The sequence below is a fragment of the Helianthus annuus genome, chromosome 10 (assembly GCF_002127325.2).
Source record: "Helianthus annuus cultivar XRQ/B chromosome 10, HanXRQr2.0-SUNRISE, whole genome shotgun sequence".
NCBI classification, from domain to species: domain Eukaryota; kingdom Viridiplantae; phylum Streptophyta; class Magnoliopsida; order Asterales; family Asteraceae; genus Helianthus; species Helianthus annuus.
In genome coordinates, this window is record NC_035442.2 from 7,547,369 (window position 1) to 7,558,812 (window position 11,444).

The 11,444-nt window shown below is 33.7% G+C and overlaps 1 long non-coding RNA gene across 3 annotated transcripts; it reads left to right on the forward strand.

Annotated features, from left to right (window-relative positions):
• The first annotated feature begins 364 nt into the window (after positions 1-364).
• Positions 365-4,900, forward strand: LOC110883911. 3 transcript variants are annotated; one of them, XR_002560794.2, is made up of 8 exons: positions 367-616; positions 908-988; positions 1,070-1,147; positions 1,245-1,283; positions 2,540-2,682; positions 2,903-3,013; positions 4,475-4,526; positions 4,672-4,900. It is a non-coding gene; the product is annotated as an uncharacterized LOC110883911 (long non-coding RNA). The 3 variants fall into 3 exon arrangements; XR_004870511.1 differs by having other exon boundaries at positions 365-616; positions 845-988; positions 4,475-4,900; XR_002560793.2 differs by having other exon boundaries at positions 4,475-4,900.
• Positions 4,901-11,444: the final 6,544 nt, after the last annotated feature.

Here is an 11,444-nt window from a genome sequence, read left to right on the forward strand (position 1 = left end):
CGTGAATGATTGAATGAAGGTTAAAGGGTGAGGGGCGTCGGCTGGGTAACACTTGTAAAAGGAGAAGAGGCGTTGGTAGGCCTTATGCCCATCAAGAATCAACCAATCAAATGCATTCTTTCCTTTTTTATTGTTTTTTAGATTTTTATATCTATCTATATCTATATAATCTATAAAAATAGACTAAAGGCTGACCTCATTTTACTTATGTGTCAACCAACTAGATATGTCACATAGTATCTGCTGCTGATGTAATAAACCACAATTTAAAATATTAATAATATAATCTATCTATATTTTGGCTGAATTTGAATTTCAAAATTGAAAAATATATATCTGGGGATCACATTTGGCTCCTGTCACTTTTGAAATTGAAATTCAAACCTAAATCAATCTCTGCTCTCTCTCCCTGAACCGCCTCATTCATCTCCTTTTTCAATCAAAACCCTAATTCCCCCCCCCCCCTCTCTCTCTGGCGAACATGGCGACGAAGAAGAGCAAAGACATCGATTGGAGTTGCAGATGCTATTCCGATTAAATTAGGGTTCCAGTCAAACTTCGCCACCCTGATTTACTATTGTATGCTTCATATATGTGTAGATCCACAAACCCTAAGGTAAGATCCAACACCTTGAGTCAGTTTTTTTATGACATGTCCTGATTCCACAATATGTTTGTTCAACCGCTGAATTTGAGCATCGTTTAATGCTGTGTTCTCATGCCTTCTTAGCTCTTGCGATGTATGAACTTTGTCAACACCGATGTATAAACTGGGTTTTTTGTAGATCGATGTACGATCTATTCATAAAATCGAATATTAATATTATGAGATCTGTTTGTTTAGGCATTTCATCAAACAGTTAGAGTGCATGTTAAATTATGTGTGATGTGTTTAATCTGTGTGTAGGAGAAAGCTCCTTATTTTGCAAAGGCAGCTAGAAAGAAAGCAGAGTATGAAATTGATATTAAACAGCACATTGATAATCTGGTAATCATTCCTAAAGTTTATTGTCACATTATTAATTTGTTATATATCTATGAAATAATTTTGTTGTGTGTGAGCAATTAGAACGAAACTGCGATGGAGATATCTAGAACATCATCTATGAACACTAATGAGGATGTTGAGCTGGAAGTTAACTCTCAGGTAATCTGCTAAACAAACAGACAGTTAGATCTGCATTCGAGTTAGTGGTAATCATTTTTTCTGAAATAAACTCGATTTTGTATATTATTTTCTGCAGATTGTGAAGGTCCTGTGATAAGTGAAGTGTAGGACGAAGGTATTGATGCATATATGGTAGCATAAAAATCAGTAAATAAAGTAGTGTTTATTTTACTACTTTCTTATCTTCAAATTTTGGCTACCACATTTGGGAGTATTCTGTTAGTCATAAAATGCTTAGTTTCAGACTATGATATATATCATTATAGGCTATGTAAGTTGTGAATTGCTAGGGCAAATCGTTCTCAATAGGAACCAACTTGTAACATTTTTAAAGTTATAGCAACACACATCCTTCACATGAGTAAAGACAAAGTAGACCTTCTGTGTAATAGACCTGTATTTGAAGTCATATTAGTGTAGGTAAAAGTTTGACTGTGAAGTTTGTTTTTATAGCTATTATGGCTTCTGATTTGAGTTTTAGTGAGTTTATAATTGGCTTCTGATGCCATGAATGGTGTTTCTGCTAACAAGATCATTAGGGTAAGCTGTCATATGGTTCATCTTTCTATGCATTAAGGGGACCTGCTTAATCATGGTTAAATGGGTCACCACTAGTTTTAATCCATATGTTTTGGTGAGGTGAGCACAGAGGTGATTGCTGGAGAAGGCATGATAGTGACAGCTGGCACTATAGATTGTCATGTTCATTTCATATGCCTTCAATTGGCACCTTGGTTTTAAAATGCGCGCATAATGCGCGCATAATGCGTGATGCGCCCGTTGCGCTAGTAAGAGCGCATCGCAACACCTGATGCGTTGCGTTTACATGATGCGGTGATATTGCGACAATTGCGCGTAATGCGCCCTTCGCAAAATGCGCCATGATGCACGCATCATTGTTTGTTACGTTTTTTTTCCCAGATTTTATGAAATGGGTTGGGTTTTTTCAAGAATTAATATTTTAGCATGCTTGATTTGAACCATTATGGTTCCTAAACACTTTTTATGGTTCTAGAAACATTTTAGGAAGCTTGATTTGAACCAAAAAGCACAATTCTTATCTTATTATGTCGATTGTTTTAGTATAAATAATTTTTTAGTATATTTTTATAAAGAGCGCATCGCATACGTGATGCGTTCGCATCACGCATTACGCATCACGCATCAGATTTTTGGACCAAACGCATCGGAGCGCATCACGCAATTTAAAACCAAGATTGGCACATGAAGCAATATCCAGAGTTGGGCAAATATAATGTACCATTGTACCCAAATACTCCCTCTCTTTAATATACCCATGGGTCCAAAATATGGTTAGAAAATACCTCTGCAGACACTACCAATCTGATGGAAAGTTTGTTGCTTCTACAGTTCCTTCACTGGAAAAGTTTCCAGATATAGAAGGTGGTAAGATTCCTGGTGAATTAATCTTAAGCAACGGAGATATATTGCTTAACGCGGGAAGGGAGGCTGTAAAAATCAACGTAACTAATGATGGAGATAGACCAATACAGGTGGTTTTCTTTGTACATATTAGTGTTTTTTTTATTATAAATTTTACTACTTCAAGATGAGTGTGATTAACTATTAAGGCTATCTTTAAAGTTAATATGGCAAAAAACTAATAAAAATATATAAATTTTTTAGCTTTTCTATTTTTTTCTTAAGTTGTCAGTATAAATTCATCTATTATTGTATTTCATCACATAATAATGAGGATCGCAAAACTTTCAGGTTGGCAGCCATTATCATTTCATTGAGGTCAATCCAACTTTGATTTTTGATCGAAGAAAATCATATGGCATGAGGTTAAATATACCAGCAGGAACAGCTGCCCGGTTTGAGGTCAGAATTTTGAACATCAACTTTATATATTTAGGGTAGTTCTTTTACTTTTTTTTTTTCTCATTTCTAAAGTGGCTGATTGCTTTATTAATACCCTCACCATTTGGGATCTCCTATATCACTTATAGAGTTCTCTTTCACATATTTTTTACTTATTTACTTATGTTCCTAACTTGTAGCATTTTTAGTGAAGTTATGATGCATTATAAGACAATGGGACTGTTTGGGTTAGCTTAGTTTCATTGTGGTGATACTGATGCTAAGACCATGTGTAGTGGGGCATTATGGGGCATTATAGGGCAAAAAAACGCCCCCTTCTCCATTACATAGGGCATTATAGGGCAAAGAAAAATGGGTTTGGCGTTTTAATGAAAACGCCTAAATGAATTGTGGAAGGTTTGAATGGGTTTGACTAGCCAATGAGAAAATAGTTTTTTTTTTTTTTGTTTAATGATTGGTAGGGCATTATAGGGCATTATGCCCACTACACCACTTTTGTTATAATGCCCAAGTGTGACTAGGATGCCACATGTCAGATAATGCCCCATGGTGGGGGCATTATAAATTGCTACCACTACACATGGTCTAAGAACTTGGTTTTAAAATGCGCGCATAATGCGTGATGCGCCCGATGCGCTAATGAGAGCGCATCGCAACAGCTGATGCGATGCGTTTACGTGATGCGAGAATATTGCGTGCATTTCGCATAATGCGCTCATCGCATAATGCGCTCTGATGCGCGCAACATTGTTTTTTATGCTTTTTTCCAGATTTTATGAACTGTGTTCGGTTTTTTCCATAATTAACATCTTAGTATGCTTGATTTGAACCAAAAAACACAACTCTTACCTTCTAATTACGTCAGTTGTTTTACTTTAAGTATGTTTTTATAAGGTTTTATGTATAAATAATTTTTAACTATTTTTTTTATAAAGAACGCATCACATACGTGATGCGCTCGCATCACGCATCACGCATCGCGCATCAGATTTTTGGACTAAACGCATCGGAGCGCATCACGCAATTTAAAACCAAGTCTAAGAACAAATCTGAGCTGGAAGATTTGGTGAGTAACTAATTATTCTTTTTAACGTGTTTTTGAAAAAATTGGCCTTGAGATCAATGGCTGAAGAAAATATAGTTTGGAATAACTGTGCCATGACGTTACTTTATAACTTCGACTATTTGAAATGAAGGCCAGGTAACTCTTCTCGGGTTAATTGCTTTTGTTTTATATATAAACTTTGTATCATTAATTGTAAAGCCTAGATGTGGAAAAACGGGTGGGTCGAACAGTTGTGTAAGGACCCTAAAATGGTTGTTACTTTTTTGGTTTAAAACACCAAAAACTTTACATATTAATGATATGATGAATTGTTTTATTTGACTTTTTGGGTTTTAAACATCAACACTTTTAGATTTTAAATGACCTAATGAATTCTTTTTTTTTCTTGACTCCAGGAAATTATTACTCTGTCCCAAAGGGAACAAATGTGGGAGCAAAAAAGTAAAGGTACACATTTGTCAATATTTTTAGGTGCACCTGATGTTGCTTCACCATCCTCATAATTGGAAAGTTTATACGCCATTCAAGTTGCGGCTTAAAAGTCAGTATTGACAGTGATATAGAGAAAGGTAACTTTTTTTTTTTTGAATAGCAAACGGGACTTCATTTAACCAAACAAAACCGAAAGCTTCCAGCCAGGAACTGAGAGCCAACAACTGTCAATACAAAATGAAAGAAAAACAGAACAAGTTTACATCGAATTTATTATGTGTTGAAATTGAAATCCCACCATTGTTGTCGCGAAATAGCTTTAAACCTTGATCTTTCTTTCATGTATTGGTATGATTCTTCCTTTATATCTTCAATCACACTTTGGATCACGCCCGATTTGCCATTAAATATTTTGTCGTTTCTCACTTTCCATAACTTCCATATTGTTTCAAGAACGATTGCATGAATTATCTTCCTTTTGTTTCGGCCCCTTTGTAGTTCACTTACACCTTGAAGCACTTGCTTCAGAGATTCACTGAAGATTATTTCGCTGCACTTCAGCCATCCGAGAATTGCTTCCCATATCTGTTTTGCGAAGGTGCATTCCAGCAACACGTGGTCGGCTGTCTCTTCCTCTATATCACACAATCTGCATCTGTTGTTCTGTAAAGTCAACCCCATTTAAGTTAACTACATATCTCTTTACCACATTTAAGTTATGGGTTCATTTAACATATTTTACAAAGATTAATACATAAATAAACGTAGATAATAGATTTAACTATATTATTTCTTGAATGAAGTGTGAATTGTGAATCTAAAATAAAAAATAATGGTAAAAAGAAGCCATGTCAATTGGAATAAAAGCATGTTTTTTATGGCCATTTGTGAAGACGAATGCAACAATGACCATTGGAGAAAGACTACTTACTGTTGGATTACCTCTTTTTGAAAATAGTAATTGTATGCTTAGAATTGTGTGATCCTTTGTAAACAAAAACATTTGTTGTTACTTTGATGATTTTATTCATTTTCTTTTTGAGTGTACAACTGCTATCACAAATTTGATATAGAATGAGGTTGACTTTGGCCTCTACTGATGTGTAGATTGAATGTAATAGTGTTTCTACACCACTTTTTCCTATACACTTTTTGATACTCTACTTACCGTTTGCGTTTTCTTCGTATCTCATTTGCCAATTGTTTACTAGCTTGTACGTTTTTCATATTTTCCGGTACACTTTTTACCTTCAACAATCATTATGTGTACACTAATATTACTAATTTTAATGAAAATGTTTTAGATTATCTTTTTTTTACTTGAGATAATGATCCGACATGCTCCAGTATTCTAATTTCTAATTGTTTTTTTTTTCGTTAGCTAATAAAAAAATTGGCGTTGGTTGATTGCTGAGGCTGAGTATAAACAGACCTGGAGTAAAACAATATAATTAAATTGGGTTAGAGACCCTGTATATGATCTCTCAAAAAGACACCCATACTTCAATTTTTAAAGATAGAAAATAGCACACATCCGAGTTTTAATGAATTAAGTGAAAACAATATAATTAAATTGATTAACAGGGTAAGTTTTATCTTTATTGTGATGATGATGGATGCGCGACGTAACATCAACTCGTAATACATATAAATCAAGAAATATCTCAGCAAGCTTAGTATCGACACCAAAGTTTATATTATATAGTATCGACACTAAAGTTTATATTATATACTAGATTAGAGCCCACGTGTACACGTGGTTTAACAAATGAAAATACTTTGAATTTGTTTGGTTATTAAAATAATAAAAATAATTTTAATATAAATAAAATAAACTTAAAAACCCATATGATAGGTAAAAAAATACAACGAATAATTCAGATTTCACTAAAAAAAATTAGTACACCACATTGGTTGTCTTATTTGTAATGTTCTCATTGTTAATCTAATTTGAATGTTTAATGGTCTTGATTGAAACTAAAATTAAACGTGCATAAAAGAAAGTTGCATATACATACTACATAAGTCTAATGACAAAGTGAAAGTATCTCAGCTCGTTTGTCGCTCGGTTGTCGCATCCCCTTACCATATGGAAGTATACGATCTCGTCTATAAAAGCAACCAATTAAAAAAGATTAATTTGTAAAAATAACTAACAATAAAAAAATTCAAAAAAATCTAAACAAAATAATCTCATATGGATTACGCCTACCAACTTTAGTTCTTATATATTTATTTTATTATTACTTGTATTTTATTGATATTTTTACATTAAAAGTCTAAAACGTTAGTAAAGACATTAGTTATTTACATGTTTATTTTATTATAATTGAATTTTATTAATCTTTACTATAAAGCAAAGATATGATAAATATAAATGGAAAACAAAATGGTAAAAGATAAAGTTTATAAATTAAAATAATATATTTTTTATTTGAGATATAATCTATATCTATTTATTTAGGGTAAAGGATAAAAGATAAAGTTTATGTATTAAAATACTATTTCTTTTATTTGAATCTTATTAAAAAAATATTATCTATATCTATTTATTTAGGAGGAAAAAATAATTGAGATCAACTCATAAAATGCCATGTGTCCTCATGTGATTTACTTTATTATATGTATATAGATTTAAACACTTATAATTTGGTTGGTTTTTTTTTTTTTTTTTTTTTTTTTTTTTTTTTTTTTTGTAGAGCGACCTCAATTTACTAAGGGAAGGATTTTGGTAACTCGAAGGATATGCATCTTCAAAGGGACTCGAAGGATAGAGCGACCTCTTTAAATTGTATATCCACTGTATCACTAATTTATATAACATGAGACTTTGTATCTTTAAAAAGGTTATTTATAATCTGTCTTTTTATTAACCCATGATGTTTTTATTTCAAATAAATAGGAGTTCAGAGGAATCATAAAAAGGTTCTGGCTACATGTGTGGTTGTCAATCATGTAATCATACTAAGGTAAGCTATTCTTCACTCTCTGTGTAATTTCATACATTGAAATAGTTTTTAACTACATTAAATATATTTTTTTCAGTTCTATGGACACCCGTCCGATGTAACCACTGTTTTGGGTTAAAACAGTGTTTTGAAACCACCTAGGTGGACACCCGTCCAATGGATCGTTCCTTGATCACCTAGGTGGACACCCGTTCGTTTAATATAAAACAGTGTCTGGGATCGTTCCTCGATGTTTGAAACCACTGTTCGTTTAAAACAGTGTTTTTTGGATAAAAAGTGAAACCACTGTTTTGGGTTAAAACAATGTTTTGAAACTACTGTTGGGTCAACAGATGGATGAAAACAGATGTTTGAAACCACTGTTGGGTTAAAACAGTGTGTTGTGAAGAAAACAGTGGTTTAAAACGGTGGTTTGAAATCACTGTTGCGTTAAAATAGTGTTTTGAGGAGAAAACAGATGATTTGAAAGCACTGTTGACTTTGGTCAAACAGACTTTTGAAGAACTAAAAGAGTGGTTTACTCTTTTCAACAGAGTTTGTTTTTTTGGTCATCTTTGAACAATCTCGTAATGATTTTAAACAACATTTTAGAATTTTTAGAAACATCATATTAATGTTTTTATTGATAAGATGGGAGTATCTATTACTCAAAAGTGCATTTCTTTAATTTTGTTATATTGTACTAATCACTGGATTACATATAGTAGTTAGTTAATTTGCATTAAGTGTAATATCCATAAAATGTTATATATAATAATGATATAGTAAATAAATATTCTGTTTAGACTTCGAAAATTGGTTGTTGAATTAAGTATATATATATTTGTCTTTAGTTAAATATTTTTATGATTTCGTTTTGCATTGAAAAAGATAAGGAAATAATAATGGATTATAATAGCTTAACTAAATATGTAAAATGGATAAATCATATTGCCACATATGTTTACAATGGGATGATAACCTCAAAGCTCTACGTACAACTTTGTTCACAATCAAAATTCAAATCCTTTTTAAACTCAAGTTGATATCTCCTTGAACAAACCAACGAAGATCAAGGAATTCATGGCTTATATCATCGATCTTTAATTTTTTTTTAAACCTTATAACTTCGCAATATATAATTCTCATCTATCGGGTCCTGGTACTTCTGAACTCCCTCACCGTAGCCGACCCCCGCGACTGTGAAAGACTGCCCCCCGCTCGTCGTGTTCCGTCGTGGCCACCTTTGTTTGTCGAAGCTTTCCATCGTGCCATCGGTTCAGTCGCTTTAGTTCTGTGCTCACGATCAGCCGCTATACAGTCATCATCGTGCCGCACTCCGTCATCGGTTTAGCTCCATCGCCACGTTACCCTGCCGTGACCATCACCATCATCACCACAAGATTTGCCGACCACTTGTGCTACTCCGCCGCTGCATCACATCGAGGTACCGACTACGTGTTCTAAGCGTCCGATTTGGTTCAGACCCACCATTCAACAACCGTCATACATCTGCCGCTCTCGTTCCCTCGCATCTGCTCGACTTTTGAGGTGACAAATTTTTGCTCCTCTTTTGATATTTATGTGTTTCGTGTGTGTGCTCGTACCCCTTCTGTTAGAAGGTAACTCTTAGAGTTCGATTTTGTTTTGGCGACTAAGACCTTAATAATCACGAAGTTGGTCAGTTTAGAATAATACATGTTGGTCCCTTCGGTTTTGCTTGACAATCAGGAACTTATGTGCACATACATGATTAATGTAGAAGCCACCAGCATATGGAACCTTGTAACTTAACTTCCCACTTAAATTAAAGAAATTTTTTTGGTACTCTAATATTGTTTTTATACAATGGGTAGCCTTAATGAATTAGAAAACCCATTTTCTATGCAGTGATTTCTATTCGAAGAAGATAAGTTCACCTCATAAGCTTTTAAGCTTTTATGTATTTATATGATTGATTTAATGAAGTTTTATAGTTATATAAATACTATTAAATTAGATAGTTGGTTTGAATAATTATCGAAATAATAATTTGGTGTACACAGTATCAATTTTGATGTCCATATTGATATGTTTTCACATGTATTAGTAATTGAAAAGATTATGCATGGCTTACATATTTTATAGTTTTTGAATGACATTTTCTTAATTAATTCAACATTCCTACACTTCTTTTAGAATGAATAGGTAATTTAACAAAACGATGAACCTATTTAATCTAGTATGGTAACTAGTCATGAGTCTTAAAGGTCTCCGTCGCCAAACGATTGATGAATCAACGAATCATACAGTTGAAATAATATTGGTAATTTAATAATGAAAATATAGGTTTGCGTACTTTTTGGAACGGCGTGACTTTTGTGTTGCTTGGTTTGCTAAATTAAGGTACGGATTCTGTTTCTTTTACATCATAGTATAATTTTATTCAATCCGTTACTTTGCAGTACGGATATTTTCGTTGGATGTTTCAGTTCGTATTGTTATATGATTAGTCTTTATTGTAGCATGCAATAGACCTTAGATTTTGTGCTCATTATTGCATGTTCCCTTTTAGACTTATGTCAAAGTACATTTTATTTCTGATACGGCTTTGTACTCTGTCACCCGAGCGCTTCTGACTTGTCGTTGGGGCGTCAACGACATGGCACTCATCGTGACGGTGCGTAACTAAAGTTCACGGCGTTTCTAGTTTGTGCTTGTGTAGCACATGGCCCCTAGAGGCGAATAGATCGATCTTAGCTCTGACTCCTGACTCCTGATGAGATGGAATAATGTGTGTGCGCCTACATGCACCATCTCGGCGGATGGACTATAGCCATGCATGCCTCTGTTTAGGCTCGTGGGTGCTTCTATATTACGTGACTTGTTTTATTGTTATATGTTGTCACGTATGTCTTGTCTCTGTTATGATATGTTTGATATGTTATATGCATCAGATTATGTTCAGTATCTGTTATCTGTTCAGTATAAGTTTTGGGATTCAAGTTATATAAGTATCTGTTTCAATGTCAAAATCTTGACTTGTTTAACGTCAGTACCGTTCATGTTTCTGTCCGCATGTCCGCCTTACTTTTACTGTTGATTTCTCCGTTACTGGGCAACTTTTTGGCTCAGCCGTAGTTTCTTTCTTGTGTTTGTCTTATTTGTTTGACAGGTAATTTGGGGAAACGTGGGGAATAAGTGGAGAGTGTTCTGAAGATAAAGATTTTTTTTTCGGTAATGTAATGAAAATGTAATTAGGATCTTTTGTTTTCAATGTTATGGATTGGTTTTAGTTTTGATATCTGTATGAGTGACACGTCAGCCTGTTCAGGTTGGGGTGTTACAGTTATGGTATCAGAGCAAAGGCTCTTTCCTGTAGAAAAGTTAAACCTTAAAAACAACCTGTGAGTTAATGGGTAGACGTTGGGTTAGGATTTTGACTTTCAATCAATCTCTACTAGATCTGCTTATGATCATGTTCACTATCTGATTTTGTTTCCGTATCGGGTGTAACTATTTGATACGGTATCCGCATTGGTTTTAGATTTAGATGTAGATTGTGTGTTTAGCTTTATATTTGTCAACACATGTTTTAAGTGTCTGTATCAGTATTTGTTTTGTTTGGTTTTATCTCCTGTTCCACATCAGTTTTACGTTTTATAAAGATAAACCCCTCTACGTTTGTTATCTTTTGTTATGTCTTAACATTATAACAATTGACCATGCTTTCCTTATCGTTAGTATTCCTTTCCTTGCAATTTGAATAGATCATTAAGATGCATGGCGGGAGGACAATTAGGGCACAGTTGTAAGATAATTGACAATTACGGTCATGAACGTAATCGTGAATTATAGGTACATATGTGCGCTTTTAGATTCCTGTTATGTAGATTGATGTCTATCTGAATCTACTTAAGTCTTAGTACTCTTATGTTTCATATGTTTGATATCTTTGTCGGATCCCATATGAATTTCGATAATTTTAGTCCTCGTTTACTTGTCA